Here is a 13886-nt window from a genome sequence, read left to right on the forward strand (position 1 = left end):
GATCAAGTATTTAAAGAATGGGGTAATCCTCATGTAGAAAAGGACATATTCACTTGGTTTAGAGAGAATCAAGAGAGAGTGGAGCGAAGAATGTTTTCTTCCCTGATTGGTTCCGCCATTTATTGTGCACTTCCGCAAATGTATATGTGTATATACATATATGTACACGTAATATTAGTGCGATACAATATTATATAGTGTGTGCAGCACCGTATGTTCCATTACGCTCCTATCATATCCTCTACACACTCCAACGATAAACTGAAAATGGTAGATTCCGGTTGAATCCATTCTATTCTTTCTTGTTTCTCTCTGACTTGGTCCAGGATTGTGTTTTTTCTTGTTTCGTGCATGCATGTAAAATATATCTAAAAGAAGGGATTGAAAGCACGAAGAAGCTCGGCAGGCTAACAAAAATTTGAAATGATACAACACTTAACCCAAGACGAAACATATCCGTTCCCGGTTTGCGCTCGTCGTGAGACTCTCAGAACATATACGAGATTCTCTTCGCCTATCTGACTGTAAGCTGTTACATTTCAATTCCTTTTTTTCTCTTTCGATCCCCTTTCTCAGTGATACACTTTATATATATGCACGAAACGAGAGAGAACGCACTTAAACCAAGTCAGAGAATCAAGGGAGAGTGGAGCAAACTCATCCGGAAGTTATCATTTATAGTGCATCGTTGAAGTGAGTAGGAGATATAGTAGGAGTATGATGGAATATACGCTGCACTAATATTGTACATTAGTATTGTGTGTATGACATATGTATATATACACACACACATACATTTGCGGAAGTTGCACTACAAATAGCAAAACCAATCAAAGAAGAGAACATTCCGCTCCACTTTCCCTCGATTTTCTTTGGACCAAGGGAATGTGTCCTTTACTAAATAAGGACTACTCACATTCCTCAAATTTCTGACAATGCTTGGTCTAGAAATACTACGTCTATGAACATTTCACAATTCTTACCTTTTCCTTAGAGTTGTTCACGTGGCATGCTCCAATATGCTCTTATTTCTCCAATCGTAGCTCCTACTCAAACGCGCTCATTAGAGTGAGTAGGAGCTACGTTGAAGCATATTGGAGTATGCGACGCAAACAAACCTCTTGTCAATGTCCGGATTATAAAATAGCATATTATGATTGAAGGATGTTCGAGAAGCAATTGCCTAAAAGGCAATTCGTATATAGCGATTATTTTGAGTGCTATACGTACATGTCTTCGGCACGAACGAGAGAGACGAGTGTAAGGGCAAGTGTAAGGATACAAAGGGATGTGAAGATTAAGGAACTCACAAAGGAAGTGAGAGATAGCGAGAGGATAGATGAGAGGCGGCCGCCACTCGCACACCGCCCTAGCGCCACCCAACCCATTCTATGTCATCTGAAACAGATAAGTAATATCTTGATGTTAAAATACTTTAATTATTACAATAAATTTGAATTTGTTTTCTTCTTTTCGCAAAAATAAAATTGTTCAAAAACTTATTGTTCGTAATTAAAAAATAAGCGCAGTTTGTTATAATTTTTTATTGACAGAAATATTATTTTACATTTTAATTTAAAAAAATTTTTCTCAGAGTAAACTGGCCTTTTAGATACGTTATTATGTCTTATTAAAATTGCATGATAACTTTAATATAACTTTGTAGTATTATTAACACTTTAGCTATCATGTGTATTTAATGGAATGTGCACATATAGAAAAAAAGCAATATTTTTGTATCAATTTTAGTATTAATTTAATATATCTGGAAACATGTCTCGGCGCATTAGGTAATCTTATTTGTTACTGTTATCTGCACATCATGGAGTATAAAGAATAGGAGGCCGAACTAGGCTTTGAAAAGTGTGGTCAAAATCAAGTTTCTGAATTGATATTGGTAGTGCTCGATAGGTGGCGTTCGAATCGTAAAACTCCTCTCATATAGGAATGTATGCTTACGCACACAACCAAACACACATACTTACAAATATAGACATTATTCTTTGACATCATGCTCTGATAGTAACAGGAAGACATAAATTGTCATTAAAAATACATGAATGGAGCATTCTTCATGTAAAATTGATATGACCTACCATGCAAACTGCGGTGTCGCGGAACGAAAGTGACATCGCGATTGAACTAATTCAGATGATTACTTTTAATCACGTTTTTTGACGGCCTCGTCTATGTAAGTTTGATCTCCTATTCTCTATACTCCATGCTGCACATACAGTCAATCAGAAAGGTTATAACACTTTTTTTTTCGATGTATACAAAAATGATAGTGTAACTGAAAGAATCGATTATAAAAATTCGTATTGTTAAGAATGATCACTTTTGCTTCAATATTGAATAACTCGGTGAAAAACAATTATACAATGTTCAATAAAAAAGCAAATTGAAGAATAAAAAATTACTCTTTCTATTGTAAATCTTTTCTGTATGGATTTTACTTCACATATAGACCTTTGTAAAATTTGTACAAAATTTTCAGATTTGATGGATATTTATTTGTTTTCGTATAGCTCTATAAAAAATCAATCAGATTAAAATACTAATTACCGATTTTGAAAGATTTCAACTTTTAAAATGCTGTTTAAAAAATATTATGACTATTGTATATATTTTCGAAAAAGTTGAAGTTAATTTCTTGAAGTTAAAAGATCATTTAGAATTAACGTTAAGAAGGCCAAATTCAAAGTTATGTACTTCTGGGAAAAATGATTACGAAGCGATGTTTGAAATGTTTTAAAATTTAAAGTCATAACTTTTGAATACTTCAAAAATGTTTCTATATCAAAATTTTGTTACAAATGTTGCTAACTTGAAGTGAATCTTGTAAAATTAAACTCAAACGTTGATGACGCGCATGCAATAAAATATCTCAGTTCTGTGCCCCGTGAAAAAAAGAATATTATTTTTCCTACCGGCAACTCCCACGTGAAACACATTGGATAATGCTAATGTTGACGATAAACGTTGTTTTTTTCAGAAAATGATATCACTTCGAAAATCCCGCTCAAAGAGACATAATAATATAAAGGATATGTTTTACATAAAAATGTTTTTGACATTGTATTAAATTTTTCAAGAAGAATCTTTTTCATTTTATAAAATGTCAAAAGTATGTCATTTTAGAAAGCAAAATAGTTTCTTTTTCAGGACACAGAACTGAGAAGATTTTTGTATCCGTTATCAAAGACGAAGTTTATTTTTTAATTTTGATCTACTTCAAATTAATACCATTTGTAATAAAATTTTCACATAGAAATACGATTTGAAGATTATAACTTTAAGCTTTAAAACACTTTTTCAAACATCGTTTCGTAATCATTTTTTGCAGAAAAGTAGTAAAGCAAAGTGGGTTCTATTCATTATGTGTTAGTGCGCATACATGATGTGTGTGTGTGTGCGCGTGTGTGTGTGCGTGTGTGTGTGTGTGTGCGTATGTGTATGAGAGTTAGGAAAAGGGAAATGCATCATAGACGCTGGGTCCGAGGGAGGGAGAAGTGCGTCAGATGTCCATGTAGCATGGGAAAGGTTCGTTTTTCTCTTTCAGCCGTTGTCATTTTCTCTTCAACCTATTGTCCTCTCTCTCCTACCCATTATAAAATGCAGTACTCTTTCTTCTCTTCCGCTGCAGTCTTATACTTATTATTTGCGTTCTCTGTTCCATTGCGTTCTCGCTACATTGTCTTTTCTTCACGTGATTTAATAAAATTGATAGTTACGATTTTTAATGATACGACTTAAAAACTGATTATAATAATATTTTTATGAATTTTTAATAATATAACCGAGTAACACTAATTATGATAATAATTTTTAGTAATGTAGTAAAAATGATTAAAAAATGATTCAAAAAATGATCAAGCGCACTTTCTTACCAACTAATTCAATATTCATTGAATTGTACTACTGAACAGCTATTATTAACTAATTCTTAACTACAGGGAAAAGGGGAAAGAAATCAAAATATATTTTAAAAATTTGCTTTATTTTAAATTTGATACGTTTCTTTTTGGCATTGCACCCTATCAATTGTATATTTTAGTATATTTTAAATACATTTTGTAACGCACAATTCTTAATATGTTTTACACATCGCATAATATTAGTAACATTTAGATTATGTAAAAAATCTATATCTTCGTAATCAGCATCCAAGATTTCAATGATCAAGTTGAGTATATCAGTCAACCATTCGCGTTTTTCACGTCTTTTTACGTATACGAGAACTTAAGTATGTATTAAGTGTAGTAAAAAGAAATCCATTATTTTTCCATTCAATTTCATACAAAAATAATGGATTTCTTTTTATTACACCTAATATGTATGTATATACGTATGTTTGTATACATACGTGTATACATATGCATGTATAATATGCGTAACGTGTATAATATGTATAATCTATATAATACGTTCATATTTAATATTTACATAAGAAAAAAAATTATATAGTTTGTAATAAATTTGTAATAAATTTTATTGTTATAAACATACTATCCTTGTATATATCCAAGAGTTGTATGAATTATCAAATCCCAGCGATTTCATAAATCTTGTCTCCTTTTTTATAGCAATACCTTTTCAACAAGATGTACTTTGGAATTAGTGACGCGATGCAACTCATACTTGTAAAATCCTCCAATGGGTTTTCTGCGAAAATCTTCCAGAAGGTACGTCATGGGATCAGTTTTCTGTACTTCGACGATTTTAAACATCTGTGGTCCAATTCGATATGTAATCTTTCTCAAAGATCGTCTTGAATTTGCTCATACGTATCGAGTCACCCACTTTGAATCGCGATGTTGCGACAGTTTTTACGCTAATGTAAATCATATTTAAGAGCTTGTTGGTGATAATGGAAATCATCATCGATGAGTCGCATACCGATAATTCGATAATGTTTTCATGCGTACTTTGGCACAAGAACGTGATAACAAGTCAATTATAATTTCCATTATGCGTAAATTGTTTCCATATATCGTTTTTTAACGTGCGATACCATCATTAAGGAATGCGTAGAATAATGGTTGACGTTGTGCTTCTTCAAGAGTTTCTGTACATCCGAATTGTAAAATTTCCCATATCGGTTTGCAAATTCTTCGGACATCTTCCATCAACTTGAATTATTTTTGTAATCGCTGTAGCCATCTCATTTCCACTCTTTGTTTTGAGCGGTATCCCATGCATGCATCCCATACTCAGCACATCGATAACAGTGAGAATATAGTAATACTCCTTGTTGAATGGTGTGCATTTCGAACACATCAGCCTGCCATAAGTCATCGTACTCGTAAATTATGATATATTTACGTGGAAATTTTTTTCTCGTTAGAGCGTGCAGTTCTGCCATTAATCGCCACTTTTCGAGACTTTTCTTCTTAGACATATTACGTTATGTTATGATTATTGCTGTATAATGCGTAAAATATCAAAGTTCTTACACAAACGTCATCGGCATTTCGATGACAACTAAAATGAATGAGTATCTCAATTCAATTTGTAATAAAGCCAGCTTCATGCGAAGCTCCTCGAAAATAAACAATATTTCGTTATTGGGCGTTGTGTCCGCCACGAGCCCTCAAGCAATCGGAGATTCCCCTAGCTCGTTAGGATCGTCTCAATGAACATAATCGATTTTATTGTCATTCATGATGCGTGATATTACACATTTTCCGACTCTTTTATCTGACTTATTATTTAGATTCCCGCGTTCGAACTTGTATTTTACCAGATACCAAGGGTGTTATTATATTCTTACCTTTGTATTTTATTTGTATTTATTTTTGTGATCTACGATCACAAAATTCATATCTTCATCGAAATATTTGTCACCGAGCATCGTTCCGTTCTCGCTGAAGTACAATATATGCCATAAACGTGATCGATCGCCTTTTCCCTGTCATCACCGAGAAGCATGTTTATGTATTTTTATCCAAGTGCCCCCAATTGATTATGTAACTCCTCACGTACTTGCCGCATTTTCAAAAATTCAATAACATTTCAAGGGATTCATTGGGCGTTTCATAAACATTTTCTGAGAGAACATGCGAATGTTCGTCCGATAATTCGCGTAGTTCAGACATAATTGGAATCCGACGTAATGTTCGATTCTTTTTTGCTTTTTAAACGACAGTGTTAATTGAATTATCCCATCCAGAAGCCATCACCATTATCTTCATTATTATTAGATTTTCTTTTCTTAATATTTTTATCTTTTACAACGTTGACTTCTTTCTTAATTGGTTGAGATTCATCATTAGCAGTGTTCTCGACAATCTGTTTTAGAGGTTCGACAATAGTTTTAAAGTTTCTTCAATGCTATACCTTCCTCTATTTTGCCGGTTTTTAAAGCGCGATATTTTTTACAAATCAAGTCACTGGTTTTGGCAATCTTCTCGCGATCCTTGAGCTATTTGCTATTATCCATGTTGCACTCGAAAGAAAAGTTGACGTATTGACAATGACTAACCACGTTAAGGTATCGCATACTCATTAAATCTTTTTCTGTATCGTCCATTCGTAAGCACACTGTCTTTGTTTATCACTACGAATTCATACTTTTGTTATAACAGCAACGACAGTTCGCAAAAATTCTCGTAAGACATGTCGGTGTTTATATGATCATTGTATACATTTCAGATTAGTACCGTCCTGTTTGAATAGGATCGACAGATTTGTATCATCACGTATGTATAAGATGCTTCGGTATCTTTGCATACGTCTGACACAGATAGAAGCAATCGATCCGCGTGATTCATCAAAAAATACTTTCTGATCGCGTTCAAATTACTTTTTGTTTGTCGCATGTCATGTTATTGAAGACAAAAATGAATTTGGAAACGCCTTGGTACTACATCATTATTATTGGAGAATGTAAAATAATCAATTTCTTCAAACAGTGCTAATAAATTTTCCAAGGACCGGTATTTTGGCTGTTGCAACGACTTTCGAGTATACGTACACGTTCTTAAAACATATGCGTATAATATGGACTTTCCAGTAAACTTATCAACACGCTTGTTTTGCCGCAGTTCGATGGACCGCAGATGGTTCCGCGTATAGAAATTGGCAGCATGTTTCCATGCTTGCGTATTTCTTTTATAGTCTGTACTTTATTGTCGACATTAGTCACTTTGGTCTGCGATTGTCGCACGAACTTCATATCTTCTCCCTTCACGACACACTGACAATATTGAAAAAACGACATCAAGAAAGGATGTATTTATAGTAATGCGCAAAGCGAAATTGCTCAGCATTCAAAATGCTTCTTGTCAGACAATTGTGATGTACATAATTTAACCGCCAAAGAGTTGAAATATATATCAAAAATTATTTTGCTACGAGAGTTTAAGAATTATAATACATATATCAATTGTGGAACAAATTATCCAAGCATATAAAGATTAATTCAGAGGTTTAACAACATCGTTGATGCTTGAAACATTATAATTTATCCTGCCATCGATCGCATATTGATGTCCAGCGCCATTTATAAGAAATTGTAGCAAATATCAACAATAACAACAACAATGTGATTTTTTTAAATCATAAACGCACTTCCGATCAAGTTGCATATCCCCAGATATCAATTTTGTGGTCCAGGTACGCATTTAAAAAAGTGATTGGCTAAAGGTGATCGAAGCATTAATCCGTTGGATGGATCCGCGAACACGACATAGCTTATTCGTGAAGCAAAGATCTCAAACGACACTAACAAAATACTTGCTGAGGAGGCGCGGAAATAAATTACCGCAGAAGATTCGACTTTTGGAAAGAGAGCTGCTGCCACAACTTCTGGGCGGCTATGAAAGCCAAAACGAAAATTGGTATGGGCTTGAAAACGAAGAAAAAGAAAAAGCCGACCAAAAAATGAATTGTCGGTAGCAAAACATGGTGTTATCTTATTTATCTTCTATCGCTGTTAGGAATCTTTGGTCAGCTCATTGGTCAGCGGCAGAAATCGCAAAAGCTATAAACGATAATAAAGTCGCGCAACGTCAGTTGGAAGTACTGAAACGTCACCGCGTCACCGCGTTGGAAAATCATGGAGTTTACCTCGCTCCGTAGCGTGGATGAGGAGTCACAACGGAAAAGATAAAAAAGATTAAAAAAAAAAACATTAAACAGTTGTCAAAAATGCCGAAGGGTGTAATTACCAATGTACAACTGCAACAACTGGCAAAACATATGCATATTCCATATTTTATACGTACTATCTTATTAACAGAAGAAGTGTATCGAAACGAAATCGGTATCGTAAATTTAGATAATGCTGATGGACCAGGTACTTATTGGGTGGCATATGTGAAGCGGGGATATCGTGCTTTGTTTTGATAATTTCGACAATCTTCGAGCACCGAGTGTGATATTTAGACGTAACACAAATTGAGTATAATCGCACGTCTTATCAATGTTACGATCAAAATAATTGTGGACAACTATGTCTACAGTTTTTACAGACGGTTGACGATTAATTTAAGAATTGACATTGCACTCTTTTAATTCAGTATTCATTCAAACATGTCACTAACATTTACTCATCGATAAAAATAGTCTTCGCGGCCTGCTATTTTCCGGCCGTAGATTTGAACTATGGCGATTACGAACTCGGTCTGACAGACTTTGAAATCTATACCACACGATATCTAATATAAATTCATCGAATAATAAGTTTTACTTTGACGAAGTTTTACTTTGACCAAGATAACAAAGAAATTGTCATTCCCGAAGGATCATACGAAATACGTAATAAACAAGTATCTAAAACGTGCAATTCTACAATTTCATCCTAATGATATTGCGAGAGAAAAAATGCTTCGCAAAGAGGATGAACAGTATCTATTAACTGTTTATGTCAATAACAATACAATAAAGAGTGAGATCAAATGCGCTTATGGAGAAAATTTTACCAAACCTCACAATATTGGATCGCTGTTGGGATTTTCATCGAATCGCGTGCTAGAGCCGCAAGTGACACGAATCAGACATATTAATAGCATCAACGTAAATATCATTTGTATTGAATACAACGTGACACGGGCGCATACAGCAACGATAAGTCAGTGCACGATACATGAATTTTCACCGAGCGTGTCATCAGGATTTAAGATATCGAACAGATCATTTATTTTCCATCATACGTAACTAAAATACATATAAAAATTATATCTCTAACGTGAAATGCTTGTTCTGAACGAACAAGTAAAAGACTAGACAAAAAAGCTAAACAGACTAGAGACATAATTTTTGCTAAAGGGAAAAATCAAAAATATTCAATCGTTCAATAGAAGGAAGCTACTGTGTCAAATATTAAATTTTTACAATTATTGGGCTTTATAGTACAAAATATCTGAGATGATTGATATTTTGAATATTGGAGGTGAGCCGATCTTTGATTGTATCGTCAAGTTCGAGTTTCACACGTACAATCCGTCAATATACGTCAACATCACGTTTAGACATAGCAACGAGATAAGGATACCCATAACAGTAGGATTTATACACGCTATCGTATTCTCTACGTCGAAGGTAGATTGACATTAAAGAAAAAAGATCAACAAAAACAGCCAATAATTGGAAGTAATTACATGGCATTTAAATATGTTTGACGAAATTCGATATGAACTCAATGGTGCAGAGATGATTGATCGTAATAGAAATGTTGGAATAATCAGTATTCTAAAGAGATATGCATCGTTTTCAAGTGACAATGCAACGATTATGAATATTGCTGGACTATATCCATCTATTGTCTAATGCGAAAAGTTTAATAATAGATGATGGATACTTTAATTTTTGTGTGCCGGTCAGCATATTTTTGGGCTTTGGGCTGCGAAGATTACAAACATGTAGTAATTAACGCTCGTCACGAATTAATTTTGGTACAAGCGCGCGATGACAATTGTTTAGTGGGAGATTCAGCGACTAAAGCGCTTGAATTATTCAAAATACAATGACGAATGCCTCACGTTATATTAAACGAAATCAATAAACTATCCGTGCTATATTTGAAAAGCGGACGAGATATGATTATAAATTTTCGTTCATAAGATTTATATGAGTCCCTTGTTGCAAAACATGATAAAACATTCGTAGGTTATCAAGACTGCAATTTAGCTGAAAAAATCTAGATATATTGTCTTTGCTCTGCAAACTGTGAAAAAAAATATCGTGAAAGCAACTAAAACTTACTTCGATCACTGTAAATTAACCAACGTGAAACTTTATTTAAACTCTGAATTTTATTCATACGATGATCTGAATCTAGATTTTGACAAATATAAAATCGTTGTCTTATATGATATGTTTGTACATTTCTGTACGTTTTATTAACAAATTCCTTGGGAAAACTATTGAACATGATTATTCCTTGGGAAATATTATTGAACATGAAAAACTTTCTTTACGGTTACTCATGTCATCATTAACTGCTCGAGACAAAACGAGTCCATTAAGAGTAGTATCGTGCGATTAGAATTTGTATTCGCGAATACTAGGCCTATTGTCTCATCATACACGATCGCGTGATCGAATATAGCCCAATGCCCATCATAGTACGCAAGATTATGTAAATTATCATTGCTGAAAGAAAAAAATATCCTCCCCTTTTTTCAATACAAGAGATAAAAATCAAGATCTTTGCGATCAAACACAGTCTCGAAAAGTCATTCACCATACTATACCAACGTTTGTGGATCTGCAAGGATTTACAGAAAAAATAGATTATTGGAAAAAATTTTGTCGTGAAGGAAGGTGTTGAGAAAAGGAATCATTCTCTCTCATTACATTTTTACGTGTCCCATACCATGAAATTTCTTGACAAGTCAGAAAAGTATTGCGCTTTCTGGCTGATGCCTGTGCTTATCATCATGGATTGCAATGAGAAGATGGGATGCTCCCGTACAGCATTGTTATATAATAAATGATAATCCGGATATCTTTCAACGTTATTTATTGAATATATCAGTATAGAAATATTCAGGCGAGATCTCGATTTTGATTCTAGATGAAGACTCGATCTTGATTCTAGATAAAGACTTGGCTTCGTATCACTCGCTCTGTAGATTCGGCTACAATGAAACGCTCGCTGGTGAAAATGTTTGCTGGTTTCTTATAAGATCGTTTCGGCTCGATTACTTCTGAACGCAAATCGAGAAGGTTATAGCCGACTAGTCACGACCAATCGTAGTCATGTGGATTGGTTGTATCGTTTCACGTGGCTTATTCCAAGGGGCATCGAGGCTATCTGTCTTGTTGTTCTTGTACTTATCTTGCTAAGATTCAATTAGTTTGCGCGTGTATATGTGTATGTGTTAAAAAATATATATATAGTGAGCCCACATTTCTTATAAATTGCGTTGCGCGACATTTACAATGATATATGCCACATAACAAGCATGGTGAAACGCCTAATTACAATGGCTGTAATTGATGCGGAAGAGAGTGACAACAATAATACTCTCGTTAAAGGATATGAAAAACGCGAATGGCTGGCTGATATACTCGATAGTGACAACTTGATCATTGAGACCTTGAATGCTGATTACGAAGATATAGATTCCTTACATAATGTAATCTACATGTTACTAATACTGTGCGATGTGTAAAACATGTTAAGAATTGTGCGTTACAAAATGTATTTAAAATATACAACTAGTGAGGGGGTTGCGATGCCAAAAAGAAACGTATCAAATTTAAAATAAAGCATGACGTTTTTAAAATATATTTTGATTTCTTTCCTCCTTTTCCTGTAGCTAAAAATTAGTAAATAGTAGCTATTCAGTAGTATGATTCAATAGTATTGAATTCAATAAGTCAATAAGAAACCGCACTTGATCATTTTTTGTATTCCTAAAAATTATTATCATAATTAGTATTATAATGTTATAGGTTATATTATTAAAAATTCATAATAATATTATCATAATTAGTTTCTAAGTCGTATCATTAAAAATCGTAAAAACTATATCTATTTTAATTAAATCACATACAAGAAGAAAAGACAAGGAAAAAGCGCAACGGGAGGGAGAGAAAGTGCAAATAATAAAGACTGCAACGGGGAAAGAGAGAGAACTGTATCCCACAATGGGTAGGAGAGAAAGAACAATAGATTGAAGAGAGAACTCAACATATGAAAGAGAGAGAACGAACCCTCTACTATAGATATCCCGGTGACGCGCTTCCTCCTCCCAGCGTCTGTGATGCATTTTCCTCTTCTTGATTCCCTCACATACACACATCGTATATGTGTACGTACTAACGCAGTGTGGATTAAAATGGATTAGAACCTTGCTGTATTACTCAGAGATACGTAAACTTTGAATTTGGTCTTTTTAACACTAATTCTAAATGATCTTTTAACTTCAAGATAGAATCATTGAAAATGGTAATCAAAACGAGATTTTAATCGAAATTTTAAAGATTGAATATCTACTTTCGAAATCGGTAACTGATATTTCAATGTGACTGATTTTTTTATGGAACTATACGGACAAATGAATATCCATCAAATCTAAAAGTTTTTTACAATTCTTACAAAGATCTCTGGCGTGAAGTAAAAATTACACAAAAATGAATTTACAGCAGTCGAAAAAATGAATCTTTACTTTTAATTTGTTTTTTTATTGATTTTATCATTGCTCGATTTTTTTTTTACTAAATTATTCAACATTGGAGCAAAAAGTCATGTTTGCTGTTATCTCGCATCTTAGAGTTCGATCACACCAACTTTTTGTAACGAGTCTAAAACGAGGTATATAACGCGCATGAAAAATCGTAAACAAATATTTCATAAACTGTTGCGTTTTGATATAATTTATACTATTAATGAGAGAGATATATTATTACTACAATTTATTTAAAGTTATATGTTACTTAGAATGCTCCTAGTTCGCTTCTTATTGATACATGCGGCCAAGATTCATCTTTGGCTATAAAAATATGGACTGTTAGTCCCCGCCCCTTTACTCTTAAAACAAGCGTAATGAACGTCCCACATCTTGCTGTTCCACTTAATGCTCGAAATGCTCATGAGCATCATTTGTCCTTATTTATCATTTGATAAATGACAAGGAAATGATTCCACGAGCGTTATGAGCATTAAAGAGATTGTAAGGCAAATGCAATATGTTAAAAATTACTTACAGAAAAAATTATAGATTATTTTAAATTGCATTTAAAAGTAATACAAACAAAATAGAGGCAGTTTACTATCTGGATCAAAAGTTATTTCAATAAAAAGTAATATTTTTTTAATTTGTACCCTAATAGAAATATATGAAAATGTAAAAGATAATAATAAAAATCTCAATGTTTTTTATATAAGAACTTTATAAATTCAACAATATTTATGTAAAGTTACATTGAGATACAGACATTAATTGTTCAGGAAATAATCATAAAATATTTATTTGTTATAAACTAATTGATGAATCTTAATGAAACTTTACATAAGTCATTTTTAGTACTTAAAATATTTATATAAAAAAAATTTTATTTTCGTTATTATTGTATTTAAAAATTTTTTTTATAACTAATATCAAATAATATTTGTAGCTTGTTTAAAACGCAAATTAATATATGTGTTTTATGTTCTTACAACCTTTGTAAGTGGAACGCAGCCCATATTAGCTCTAACTTTTGCCTAAAACGCGAGAAATTCAAATGTCGAGAAAGAAATTCAAGTATCGGAGAATAACAGATTCGAGGTTAATTAAAGACGTATTAGATTATAATATATATATTATTATAATATATATATTTTTAATTTTTAGGTTTATTAAGGATGATATTCTGTAAAAATTAAAAATATTTTTTGATATTTTGTTTCCGGCAAGAAATACAGTCGCTAGGATGTACACAAAATCGTAACG

At 33.1% G+C, this 13886-nt stretch overlaps 1 long non-coding RNA gene across 2 annotated transcripts in view; it reads right to left on the reverse strand.

Annotated features, from left to right (window-relative positions):
• Positions 1-1236: 1236 nt before the first annotated feature.
• Positions 1237-13886, reverse strand: part of LOC108693783 — a 104127-nt gene continuing 91477 nt past the window's right edge. For both annotated transcript variants that reach the window (XR_001932036.1, XR_001932037.1), the window contains exon 3: positions 1237-1398. This is a non-coding gene — a long non-coding RNA (uncharacterized LOC108693783). The remainder of the gene's footprint in view (positions 1399-13886) is intronic.

This window comes from Atta colombica, unplaced genomic scaffold, assembly GCF_001594045.1.
Source record: "Atta colombica isolate Treedump-2 unplaced genomic scaffold, Acol1.0 scaffold98, whole genome shotgun sequence".
Lineage (NCBI taxonomy): Eukaryota > Metazoa > Arthropoda > Insecta > Hymenoptera > Formicidae > Atta > Atta colombica.